The sequence below is a fragment of the Cydia fagiglandana genome, chromosome 14, assembly GCF_963556715.1.
Source record: "Cydia fagiglandana chromosome 14, ilCydFagi1.1, whole genome shotgun sequence".
In the NCBI taxonomy this organism is placed as follows: Eukaryota; Metazoa; Arthropoda; class Insecta; order Lepidoptera; family Tortricidae; genus Cydia; species Cydia fagiglandana.
Window position 1 is genome coordinate 16333565 of NC_085945.1, and position 14530 is coordinate 16348094.

Sequence of the window (14530 nt, forward strand, 5' to 3'; positions counted from 1 at the left end):
TTTACCTACTGTTTGTCTTGCCCCGAGCAAAAAAAACTATGTTAGTCCTACCCCACCTTACCTTACCTACAACATTCACACTAGAGGTATAAAGGATTGTCAATTTCTTTGTATTAATCCTCCTCCTTTTTGGAAGTCCATTAAAATTTTAGCTTATTGTCGTCTGGGCCATATAGACGATTCGAATTTATTCATTACAATTTTCAATTTTTTTATGTACAATAGGTTCGCCAAAACACTAAGAATCGCTTTTTTACGGACTCTTCTTGTAGTCCGTAAAAAATAAATCAAATAGGTAGGCAATATAGGTTCGCGAAAAGTGTAAGAATCATAAGTCAATAAAAAAACAACGAGGCAACATACTTATAGCGTCTTACAATTAAAAATTCGTCAAAGCAAACTGAGACCTAAATTATCTTCACTAACTCAGAATCTTGTCCAATTTCCAAGGCTCTTGCCAGTTCAGCTGCCAACGCCACATAACAATGAACTATGCGCACACTGCCTGCTACACAGAACGATTCTACTGACATACAAGCCCAACTGACATACAGCATTTTAAAGCTGGGGTGACGGCAAACGAGATTGCAATGGGCAAACTTGCTCCCTCGGCGTACTTTATTCCAAACTGCGTAAGTTACTGTGTAATGTTTTATACTCGTAATGTGGTTTTGATACTTTTGATATACTTTATTGTTTTTATGGGTTACTACAAAGTGTAGTTTAGGTTTAAAGAAAGATATTTAAGAGGAAAGGGGATGGCTGCTTCTCTATACCAACTTAGTCCCCATTTTTCTCCCTGGATATTGACATTATGGAAAATATGTTATCGTCTTGGGTCGTCTCATTCGTTTTTCGTCAAGTTCTTAAATTAGTCCTATTCTGCTTTCGTCACCCATTCTACATTCGTCACAATCGTCGGTGGCCTTCAATGTAGAATGCGTGACGAAAGCAGAATAGGACTAATTTAAGAACTTGACGAAAAACGAATAGGACGACCCAAGACGATAGGTACCGAAAATATTTTTATATACTTTATTTGATGTATATTAATCATACTCGTAGCTATGCTCTAAGTTTGTTTTTTTTAGATTTTTTCTTTATTGTACTTACTTGTAAAATCTTCGCTGGTCTCAGGTGTTGTAAAGATGGTGAAATAATAAGTGGACTCCAAGTTTAACGCTGGTTTACTTCCAAAAATACAAGAATACAAAAAGTGGCAAAGTGGATTGTCGTTGGGATTCGAGAGATGACAAAGTAATTAAATTATTGAAAAGCTCTGTTAACTGTCAAAGCTTTGTTAGTTAAATATGAACACAGAGACTTGAATGATGATTGAGTTTATACATTTAATTGAATATTATAATTTAAAAAAATATGAAATTTAAATAATTTAAATAAGAACAGATTGATAGATTAAATTAAAAAAAAAATTGTGAAGTTGATTATTATTGCCGACATTAAGTTGAGCTTAAGAAAACGGATCAAAAATTAATCAATTATGGAACGTTTCTGAACATACTAATTAGGAGCAAAAACAAATTTCTCACAAATTTTTTAATGCTCCTAATAATAATGAAAAATTTGAAAAAAATAAACGTAGGGGCTTAACGGAGGTATATATATATAGCGGTACAACAAATTGCGCGTTACGGAGGACAAAATTATATACAGTTATTTACTAAAATTAATACAAAGAATAGCAAATATTGTTTTTTTAGTTATCAGGTTCAGAAATGGCAAATCATATCTACTGATCATTTATAATTTTAAAGTCACTGAGAAATCACTGAAAGAATTTTAAAGAATAAGATTAAAATGTTTATTAGCACAAAATAAAAATAACATTAAATATTAAAATCACCAGTAGGTAATTTGTCTCAAAAACACTGATTGTCGACCGACCCGACGGTCAGTTTCAAAACTACTACTAAAATTCATTCAGAACATAAATACTTGTGCTAAAAGGTGTGTGTTTGTGAGTGTGTGTATGTTTACTTGTTGGCACGGTAGACATCTTTGGAGTTTTTCCGACGGCAAACGGCCGCCGTCGATTATTTAACTAAGTTAGTTCCTACTGATGTATTAGAATTTACGCCTCTTCTATACTTAGTGGGCCCGATTCGGATTTTGAAATAGACATCTTTTAGACATCACCAAGATACGATAACGATATGTTTAAGATCTCACCTGTCAAATTTGACATTTGCGCGATTCTGGAGATACTCTTGAACGATTTGCACAGGATATGACTTAGAAATTCAATTCACATCTAATAGATATCTTACTCTAAACGTAAAAGTGACATTGGTTGCCCGAATTGCGCTGCAAAAGAGAACTAGTTGATATCTAAACTATAACGTATCTAGAATGGATCTAGTACGTGTCGTCTCTTGTGAATATCTTGAAGTTCGAATACGGCAGAGTAACTCTTTGCTGTGCACCGTTCAACGCAACTACTTTAGAGCTTGCAGGTTTACCGAGACTTTGCTCGTCTCGAGTGAGACTCGTGCGCATTGACGCAGACATTTCAAGCCTCAGCAACTTTCAGCTCCGTATATCGCTATATAAAAGGTCTCGCTGAAAGAACCCGTGTCAGTGGGGTTTCTGCTGACGTTTTACGTGGTTTTGTGGGCCATGGACGGCCAGTTAGAGAACGGTAGGAAAATATTTTATGTAAAAAAGTTGTGCTAAAAAATCGATTGTTTTCCGATTTCGATTCGATTCTGGCATTCGTGATAAGCTCTGTCAGCGTGAGTTAAGTCTAGATACGAAAACGTGTGTAGTTTCAGTATCAAATGAGTGTAAATAAGTATGTTTCAAATTACAGTAAGTGATATAAACATGTTAATTATGCAGTTATTAAGCTCTAAAAGTAGTTTGGTTACTAAGCCAAGTTTCTGAGGTCAGTTAGTGTATGTGAGATGTTTTTTAACAAGTGAAATGTTAGTGACGTATTTTCCGGTTACTTGATGGTGTTTATGTGCAAATATCTCGGTGCGCTAAAGACATATATATTAGTTTCATAATATTAAATTGTTCTTGACTAAAAAATACTAAAGTAAAATAAGCCAATAAGTAAATATTTTAAATACCTTTTCCCTGACCATGTACCGCTTCAGACAATTTTAGTGGTATCCATAACTCATGAGCGTTATGTTTTTGTGATAACTAGCAGAAATATTTAGTTCAAAGGGATACCTATATGATTTATTTCTATTTCTTCCTAGTTATATAAAGGCTTTTCAATAGATTGAATTTTAAGATTACACGATAATCAATCAGATAACCAGGATCTTTGCACATAAATAATTACTTATTGAAATTCAAAACGGGATTATCCAGATCAATTTTGATACTTAAACTTATAATCTCCCTACATAGTGTCCCTATTTTTTGTATACACGGTGGCCAAAAAATTAGTGCATTCCCGTTGCCAGGGAGGTTTTTGGATTATACTGAGCTGATTATATTTCGCGATTTCGGGGTTGGTACCCATAGTAAATAAGTTGCTCAGTATAATCCCAAAACCTCACTGACAACGGGAATGCACTTATTTTTTGGCCATCCTGTATTTAGACATTTATATGTAAAATCCAGCTAATTCTAAAGCCCCGGCTGTCTATAAATAACTACGTGATAGATAAATGTGGAGGCAAGTAGGCTATTCATTCCCAAGTCGCGTAGGGTAATGTATATTCTAATATATTTTTGGGACTTTTCGTGTCTACCGGCCCGTGCGGACTGCGGTTCGATGAGGGAGGGACCATGTTTGGCATGTCGATATTTTAAATGGCACAAATTTTCAGTTTTTTGAACTTCTGTATCACGTTCTACTTGATGTGATTTTTTAAACTTGGTGACATGTTTGGCATTGTCGATATTTAATGTCCAATATTTTAATCGGTATCACTAATAGCAAAAACCATGTTTTGTTCGTTATTATAAAATAAGGCCCTAAGGCCTTGTTTACATATTAGCCTACATTTACCTACTCAATTATTATTTATTATTTCTTTATTTATTAATATAAAAGTATACAGTTTCTACAAATACAATGTCCCACAAAACAGTTTACACGGTTTGACTGTGGGATCGTGCAATCTCTACTCTCTTATATTGAATGTGCTCGCACTAAACATTAATCAATTGATGTGTAAATAGGCTTTTATTGTTTTGGCTTTTATATACAACAGCGTGCAAAAGCTGCCAGAGGAAAATCGAAGTGAAAACCTTCCATTCCTGTCTCCTATATTCTGTCTAAGTAGGCTATTACTAACCTATTTTCACGACCTACTTTAATGCTCTGCAGATACTCGTACGACTATAAGCAGGTAATTAGAAACGGTAAACCTTATAGTTAACGATTTTCTGATTTTCAACTGTCGAAGAATCTTGTTTAAAAGGTCAAAAACATCTAACAAAAACCTAAATGTTAACAATTCCATTACATTTAATTGTTACAGAAAGAAAAAATCTACCGATACCTTTTAATTCTCTTCACCCCATCCCTAGCCAGCCCCGTATTACCCTGCACCTCGCCAGTTCATCTTCACGTTTTCCCCTCTTTTTACCGGAAAAGGGAAAAAAAACGGGAAACCGCCGTAGTAATGAGAGTTAAAAAAAGCTAAAGATCGCTCCCCATTCGGAGATGTAGCTGTCCCGCTGAATGGAAGACTTGTGGGCTATAGTTTTATTTCCTACTTGCGTTGCAAGATTGATTTGGTTTTTTCTTTTATTTAACTTTCAGTGTTAGTTATCGGCCTACCACTTGTCTTAGGCAGCTGGTAAAGAAGTTGTGTCAAAATTCTTTACGTTGTCTTGTTTCTGACCACTGGTATTTTTGTCATTTCTCAAATAAACAAAAAAAAAGTTGAGTGCTATTGTATGTCTTTTGAGCTGTAAATTATAATTTTCTTCACGAAAATATAACTCAATTTCACTCCATACAAAAAGTCCGTCCGTCACAATTTTTAGGGACAAAAAACAAGATAAAGAATTTTGACTCAGTTACGCGGTGGTTTTCTAGTAAAAGGTAGCCGGGGTTTGAGCCCAAAACAAGAAATTTATGCATTTAATTTAACATTAATAAATCAGCTTCATACATTCTTACCAATCGCGCCCGTTAAACAGAAGATCTATAGTTAACAAGTTACTTTGGGCACAGAATAAATAATAGTACTAGGTACAGAAGACTTACTCTCTAACAAAACACGTCTGTCGCGATCAGCACAGATATGGCCACTAGGTGGCGAAAGCGCCACGCGCGGCTTTTGGCAAACCCTAAAATTGGGGTCGAACGGATGTAGTTTTAGCTACCTGTAGCAAAGCGACGAAATCGCGGAGTGAGCCACGCCTGGTTTGGGTAGGATAAATGTTTGAGAAAACGAGGGAAGGCCTTTGCCCAGCAGTGGAACACCAAAACAGGCTAATAAAAAAAAACTTGGAAACTAAACTGAAACCACTTCCTAACTTTTTTCCCTTTATATAAATTCATCACGACATAAAGGAAGTATAAAGATTTTTTGGGGGCATATTTTGCTGTTGGCTGCTATCAAAGAGAATAGATAGTATAGAGGGGTCCTATCATAGTAAATTTTGTAGTCACTGTAAAATTACTGCCATCTATCGACACACGACTAAAACTCAAAATAAAGACGTATAATATTATCAAAAAAATGTGTATATATGGATAAATTATTTTATTATTTTTATATCATTTTGAACCATGTTCATTCCCTGATATCTATGTGTTATAATTGTTAAATATGAAACGCTGTCGTCACGCCATCTAGCCGAGCATAGGCCAAAGGTATGTGCGCCATCTATCCGAGAATGACTTTTTCTTGATTTCCGAGCCACGTTTTTTTCTTAGACTTTATTAATCTTATACGAAGTTATATTATGTCTTTGCTGCTATTAAGATTATGACTGATTATGCCTGATAAAAGTACTAATAAATGAATTGTGTTGGTTTGGGACGAAAAATATCTTCTTGGGCTGTTAAAAACAAGCATATTAATTCAATTTAAATTTGTTTCAAGTCTACCAATCATATTCCTTCAAACATGCAAATGGAAGGCTTAACTCTCTAAATTTTCTAAAGATTAATGTTCTTTAGTAATACGGTATTGTTAGGAAACAATCAAAATGGCGAAGTATAGGCATAATTGGATTGGGCAGATCCCCAATAAGACAATTTGGTCGCAAATTGCTCCCTAGTAAGGCAAATTGGGAACAAGGGGTCCTGGGGGTCCATTCTCGACACTTGGCAAGTCAAAGTCTCATGAAAACCAGTTGAAGAACACGTTTGAAGACTTTTGAACTTGTAACAAGATAATGAGCGGGCAAACTAACTGTTCTTAATAAAATCTTGCTAGTTTTTTTTATCCACTTAATAATAGCCGCATCGATTTGAAATATTGAGAGTACCTATGCTGTCAGATATTCAATAAAAGTCAACCATGTCTTGGTACAGTCGCCATCAGATATATGGGAGCGGCCAAGGTGTTCACAATATCTGAACAAGCACTCTAACGCTTTGACAATAGAGGCATGTTCAGATATTTGTGACCACCTTGGCCGCTCCGATATATCTGATAGCGACTGTACGGTACAATATGACTGAACTTGTGGTAGTAATTCGTGAAGTCTGCAGGTTATCTAATATCTATAACCTGGCGAGTATGACCATACAATCATTTAATTCCTTCATCCTAATCTGACGACGGACTCCGAAGGTGTACCTATACGTAGCGAAACTCTTTGGTGGCTACTTCGAAATTTTTCCGACTCTAAAAGTCATGATTTGGTTCGAAGAAACCAATTTTTGGGGGCAATAAATACTTCTTTAATAAAATGCAAATGACTTTTTGATGGAGACTTATTTTAAAGAACTCGAGACAGATCACGTACCGCTGGTTACAATCACAACCCGACTGCGAAGATCGGAATGGGAATGTGGAAGCCCGGGCTGTCCTTAATTTCATGTAGATTCAGATTCACATAATGTGTAAAATTCCAGGGAAGGTTATTGAAGATACTGACATGTGGAAAAGGAAAAGCGTTTCTTCTTCGACGTGCAGTTGAAGTTTTCACAGATGATGTATTTTTGCTACCGCTGTAACAACAAATACTATAAACAAAATATAATAAATATTTAATTAGGGCTCCCATACAACAAACGTGATTTGTTTGCCGTTCTTTGCGTAATGGTACAGAACCCATCACGCGCGAGTCCAACTCGCACTTGGGTGGTTTTTAAACCACGTCACCTAAGTCCTATTCTTTTCTACTTTTCCGCTCGCGCGCGCCCACCACGTGCGTGTACACTTAAATTAGAATTTCTACATAAACGTAGAAATTAATTTCAAATGTATCACATACATCCAGAATTAATTAAGCCAGTCAACAGGGCATGCTGATTTACGTCTGTATCAGAGTACGCGTGGCGTCACATGTAACATGTTAAATTATTTGGCTGCGCCATCTAGGAGGTATTTGAGGAATTGAGGAGGGTTTTATTAGAGGCGGGTGTTGTAATTTTAAACGGGGGAGGTGCTTTGTAATCATCGGTTCTGTATGGAGTAAAAGTAGTAGGTAGGTACCTACGATTATCTATACAAGAAGCAGGAAGAAATAGCTGAGTAAATATAAAGATTTACCTACTGTATTTTTTAAAAGTTTCTTGCATATTTACTTTTTAATTTTTGTCATGTTAGATACTCGTCATTCGGCATTAAAAAATGTACTGATTAACATTCATGTCCTGAATTTAGTTTATTTATTTAAAAATTAATGCACAAATCAAACAAATAATCAGTAAATATAAATATAAAATACACGATTCTTACAGCTACATTTTAAAACATAGTACTTAGATATGAAAAATGGCACCGATACCGAGTTTATCAGTTGATACGTGTTATCCTTCCACTGTCGTAATTATCCTGATAGCAATAATGAAAGTAGAATGCGCGGAATATAAGAACGCCATAGGCCATCAACTAAATTGTCTACTCTTTCGTTCCTATATGATAAAAAACGCTTCCTAAATTATCCATAGGTACATAATCGTTCCTTCCATTCCGTTACCGTTACACAAAGTCTATAAAAGATATGAGGGTTCCGTACTTTTTAGTATTTGTTATTATAGCGGCAACAGAAAAACGCCATCTGTGCTTTTACACTACACATAGCACATATTAGGCCTCTACACCTTACACTAAATTATATGCCTACAGGCCGTGTTGGCCGTCCGCAGGCAAATCTGCAGCGAACGGCGGGACATTTGCCCGCAATGATTTATGGGCTCTGCTATCGACACGACGCAGCCCTTCTGTCGGCACGGAACAATGGATAGCATGGAGTAGACCAATAGTTAACATGGCTAGAATTCTCTAGAATTTTCATGACAACTGCTAGGTGGCCCTGAGCAAAGTTAGAGCAATCATATTTTGGCCATATTTCTAATAATTAAAGTTTCATTTAACCCATTGGACACACCCATTGGTACAGGAATAGTCTTTAACAGGTTTAAGAATACGTCCACTTTGCATGTAAATATTTTGTCCACAGCTCCTAGCTGAATACATTATTCAAGTATATCGGTAGGAAATAGGTCACCGTTTATACCTTGTAATTATCACATTCATTCAATCGAACTTCTTGAAGTAGAAACAGAATTCCGGCGGCATTCGCCCATTTTCCTTTTCAAGTCTTTTTATTTCATAGTGTCGGACCATGCTAACACAGCAGCAGTTTTGATAGCACAGACTGTGCGAGTGTTATTTTAAACTCGCTATTAAGTTAGCTTGGTCTGACTCTACTAAGCTACTCCACCGCACTCCTGTTCCGCGTCTAACTCGGTCCAGTAGTGCGTGCGCGGGGCTGCGATTTTTTGTAAGATTTTCCGCGCGATTGCGCGCGCGCCGCCCTGCGACTGATTAATCGACTATTGATTACGGGGGTAGCCAAATGGCTGAATTTACAACGTGATGGTACAGATTTAGTTGACGTACCAAAATTAGTTTTGGAGAGTCAGTCCAAATATTATTGAAATATATTCAGTTCAAACACCAAAGAAAAACTAAACATGTCAATCAAATAAAAATGTCGATATTTCAACTAACCTTCCAGTACGCATGCATCATATTACTTTTTGGAATATTTTACGAACAAAGGTGACTGACTGGGTTAATGAAAATGTTCTTTTAAAATTACAAAATTAGCAAATTAGCAGAACGAGTTACAAATCGCTTATTGTATGAATTTACGTACTTAATATGAAGCTCTATTTTATTCATACAAACTGACTGTATTTCTACCAGTCAGTGGAGCAATGGCAAAGCCGAATTCACCTCTAACATAAAACGTTTAATATAATATTCCTATCGCACAATGAGGCTTGATAGTTCAACCGTCAGTCTATATCTTTATACGGATATACATAGATACAAACAGCAACACTCGTAACTGTGCATCGGTAGACCTTATGCCTATTGTAATAAGGTTTACGAACTGTCAGTTAACAGTGTGGGCGATGGTAGGTACATCGTCAACCCCGATTCATTGATGCATCCACAGCCATTCTAAGCCAAAAAGGCATATGCCATCACGAAAGCCGTATGGAGATATGACCTTTTGTCTAATCTCGGTAAAATTATACTGTCACATGTCAAATGCACGTTCAAACGCGAATAACGTTTTGCCACGCCATCTGTGAAATGGTTTTCATTGCATCAGGCAGTTTTGTTATACACAAGAGGTGGAATTAATAATTTAACCTTTCATATGTGTGTGGTGGTCAAAAATCGTGGGTTCAAATCTCGGTTGTGCTATATAGAGCAGAAGAAATCATTTTAAATACTGTTTTACCATGTTGTATAAACTCTATTTTTTTCTTTGCGATATTAAAGATTTATTTTACATACAGAGACAATTTTTTTTGTTACGAGATGGAAAATGTTATGTTGCATTTTAGTTAAAGGTATAGAATTCAAGCCTCTTTGACCCTCAATAGTCTTCAGATCGGTTGTACCAAACCTTCTGTCACCGTTAAAGAGTTCGGTAAATTTTATTGTATGGTTTAAGCTCATAATTCACTGCTGAGTGACGCCAGTCAGTCCGTTAACTGTAGTTGGTGCAACCGGCCCTTAAGTGGTTCTGGTTATGAAAGAAATACAAAAGAGTGCCAACCCTGTATTAGGTTACGTATATCTTGACGAACATTGCTAAATGAAGTGCTAAATTTTAATACCAATAATATTTTTCCAACTAAAACACAACTTTAATTTTCTCACATTATCACAAACTCCTTCGCAATCTTGGATTAGTATAAAAGTCAACATAAACTTAAAGACGTAATAACTAATAACATACTTACCTAGTAATTTACTTAATGAAATACGCGTCTTTACGAATATTACGTCGCACGATAACCACAGACCGCCAATTTGACAGCAAGTGTGATCAAAGATGTCGCTTCTCAATTTGGTTCTCGGCGGCAATATTTGCTGGCGGGGCTGGTGGAACTGGTGACTGTAGTTTAACTATAGGTTTACCAATAAAAAATCTTATCTATGCTATAGGTATCGCGTTCAGTTAATGCGTATCCGTTATTTAGAATTTTAGATAGTGTAGATAGACGTTGTGGATGAGTATATCTAATAAAATGATTGCAACGTCATGGTATGAATATATGAACTATATGGTTAAACTATATAATTATTAAGTTATAGGTACACTATATATTTTTAAGTTCTATAATTTGTGATTTCTTATATACCTACATACCTATTTTTTGTAGGTAAATATCATGCTTGAATCAATAAATATTTTAAATATTTTTCCGGTTACTCTATACGAGTGGAGATGTGTTGGACTGTTGGATGAACCTGTAATGAAACTGATTTTATCTATACACAATTATGTGAAAAGTGACGTGGCTGAAAGTTAATTTATGTATTCAAATAGTATTGCACACAAATCTGTAAAAGTCTAGAGAAGCACATTTTCACATTGTTTGAGTAAAAACAAACATGTTAATTTAATATTCAATCGTGCATTTGAGGTGTTTAAATTAAAGCACAGTTAGGGTAACTGTGTAACCGACCCTTCGCAAGGTATTTTCACCTTGCAAAACTATACTGATATTAATATATGCCGACTTTGATCTCAGCAAACTTGCCACTAGTCGAAATTATGCTTAGAAATACTTCTCTCTATGATTTCCATGGTAATGAATCTGAGGGTTGCTTATTTGATAAGTTATATTTATTTAAGTTTCCGTTTTAAGATATTTAGATTTAACTAATAATGTTCGGTAGAAATGAATAATATGTAATATGATGTAAACGATCAATAAAATAAAGCAGGTAAGTAAAATATAAGTAAGTACAAAAAATTTCGTATATATGAACTACCCTTGCCACAGCACAGCGGTGTCCATGAGTATTAGGTTTTTTTTTTTTTATTATGAATGGGCTTACTCATGGCCACAGAGTAGCCGAGGCGTAGACGTGGCCTACGATGGAGCGAGCTCGCCCAGAAGGTGCCTGTTCACTCTTGATTTGAAGGTTGCCGGGTTCTCTTTTTATCCTTTTAAATTTCCAATAACGAATGAAACTATGGATTTACAATGTTTGCGTTTTTATGTGGAATTATTACTAACGTAAAATAAAATAAAGAACCTTCGTTCTAGAGAGCTACATATATGAAGGCGTAGCTAAATACGATACGGCCAACATTCAGACAAACGAATTCCGATTTTTCCCCATTCGCGACAATAAGAAATCCATTCAGTTCCGGACATTTAGCACAATATTTGATGAAATCCCGGTCCCATTATGAATGCGCACCACATAATTCCTCTGGCGGACGGCCAACCGATTTCAGTTTTCACGGATCGCTTCCCTCCACGGTGCCGTGTGCCGCTTGTCGATTACTATCGTATTGCTGGTCTTGTATTCTGTACTATATGTAGGTGAGACGAACCAGTGAATAGGCTACTTTCCTACTAGTCAAATATTCTTTTTTTAGAATAGGCGGCCAATGAAACTCATGGAATTACTTACACTACATATTTTCAAAACTACCGTTAGTTCAAAACAAATTACTATATTTTAACGCATAAAATTTAAGAAGCAAAAAGTATACTTTGCACAACAAAATTTTTAATCTCCTCAGTCTCTGGTAACCCGATGCTAGCCAGGCTTATAACTCGATATCCATGTCTAAAACAACAGCCGAAACGCAAACTGTCACCGTAGATGCAGACTAGGTTATAGCAGCAACGCTCTCTGCCTATCATGTACCTTATATCATTGTAATAGGGTTTATGAATGGTCATTTAACAGTATTGATGTTAGTGTTGGTGGGAACTCGAGTCTTTTGAGTCTTTTTTGATGAATACAGCAATATGTAAATAAATTAATATTATTAGTGTATTGACCATAGAACGATGCAATATTTGTACACCTGCATGCTGGTTGAATACGCATGTACAGCTTGGCAAAAAAGAGTACAAAATTAAAAAGTGGCAACACTGTAGTCTCGTCCCGTTTTCTTACATAAATTGGTTTGAAAGGGACGACACTACAATGTTGCCACTTTTTAATTTCTACTCTTTTTTGCCAAGCTGTACTATTATTAATTAGGTTAAGATCCTATGTTAACCGTATTATGACAAATGAAATAATGATTGATTATAAAGAAATCGACTCGTTTTACGAGACGGCGCTAAAAAAAACTTCTGAATCTTTTTTAGGCGAAAATGAGAAGACTCGATCCTCTGAATAAATAATTCGTCGACTTTATAGTTTTTATTTGTACTGTGGTGCGTGGTGGTTATAAAAACAAACATTATCGTATGGTAATGATACGGTTTGACTCAAGTGTTTTTATTTTGGAAATAAATGAAAGTTCTCTGAACAAGTTGAAAAGAACTCGAGTTTTGACTTGATTATATGAGTCAGAAAAACACAGTTAAGTCTTAAAGCAGAGGACTCGATAGTTTCGAGTCTTAACCAACACTATTTGACTGCATAGGTACTAGGTATAGTAGGTATGTGTTCGGAGAGCGCTGCATGCACTCCTATTTACGAGAGTGCTTGCATCGACGTGCAGTCGCAGATACAGAAATTGTCAGACACGGCATGTGAAGAAATTAGAGCATATTTTACCTTTGGTTTTATATTTACGTCAAGATACCACTGTAATTCTAGTAAACAGCTGATTGTGAATGGAGTCATGTTTCTAATTTTCCAGAGAATCGTTAACCTTTTTCAGAACATAAAGACTAGTCCTTTAGGTATCACCTATACCTACCTACATAGTTAAATACCTGTAATAGCACGATAACAACGTTTTTTTCGTTAGGAAACCGAATATAAAATTGGCATTTTATTTATATGTAATACATATAAACTTGATGAATGACTTAGGTATCACGTATTTTTATTGGTAACTTTTCTACTTAAATACTGATAACATTTTTTTTGCAAATTAATATAGGTACAGTTGAGCAGGGCTACCAGGCAGTGGAGTAGGTCTACAAGCAACTTGTAACATCAACATGAACCTCTATAACATTTTCTTCAGGAATTCTTACAGTTCAACATTCGTAGCTCTACAAGCATACCGTTGACCACGACACGTGTCACGCCCTGGCTGCTCCACGAGCCCATTGTAAGGCAAAACGGCTCCCAGCCCTGTTCTATACGCGTCTGTCTGCATTTAGATAGGCTGTGTGGAACTGTGGATGTACGGTCCAAGCCACATTCCTACGGTTTTAGATGAAATAATCTTGGTTGCAGCTAGACTTATCGATACCCACGCCTTGCGCGTGAGATTCGTACGATTTTTCGTGCTCACAAATTCCACTTATACCTAAACCAACCTATAGTAATGGCAAAACGGCTCCCAGCCCTGTTCTATACGCGTCTGTCTGCATTTAGATAGGCTGTGTGGAACTGTGGATGTACGGTCCAAGCCACATTCCTACGGTTTTAGATGAAATAATCTTGGTTGCAGCTAGACTTATCGATACCCACGCCTTGCGCGTGAGATTCGTACGATTTTTCGTGCTCACAAATTCCACTTATACCTAAACCAACCTATAGTAATGGCAAAACGGCTCCCAGCCCTGTTCTATACGCGTCTGTCTGCATTTAGATAGGCTGTGTAAATGTACGGTCCGTGCGACATTTCTACGGTTTTAGATGAAATAATCTTAGTCGCAGCACGTAGCTAGGCTTATTGATAAGCCTTAAGGATGATTCACGTTAGACCGGGCCGGGACATGACAGGCGATCACGTGATCCTTTCCATAGAAAACGATGCGCCGGAAGCTCCGGCCCGGACACGGCCCGGTCTAACGTGAGTAATCCTTTATGCGTGAGAGGCGTACGATTTTTCGTGCTCATAATTTCCACTTATACATACCTAAATTACCAACCCACTGTAAAGGCAAAACGGCTCCTCACACTGGTCTTTACGCGTCTGTCTGCATTTAGATAGGCTGTGTGAATGT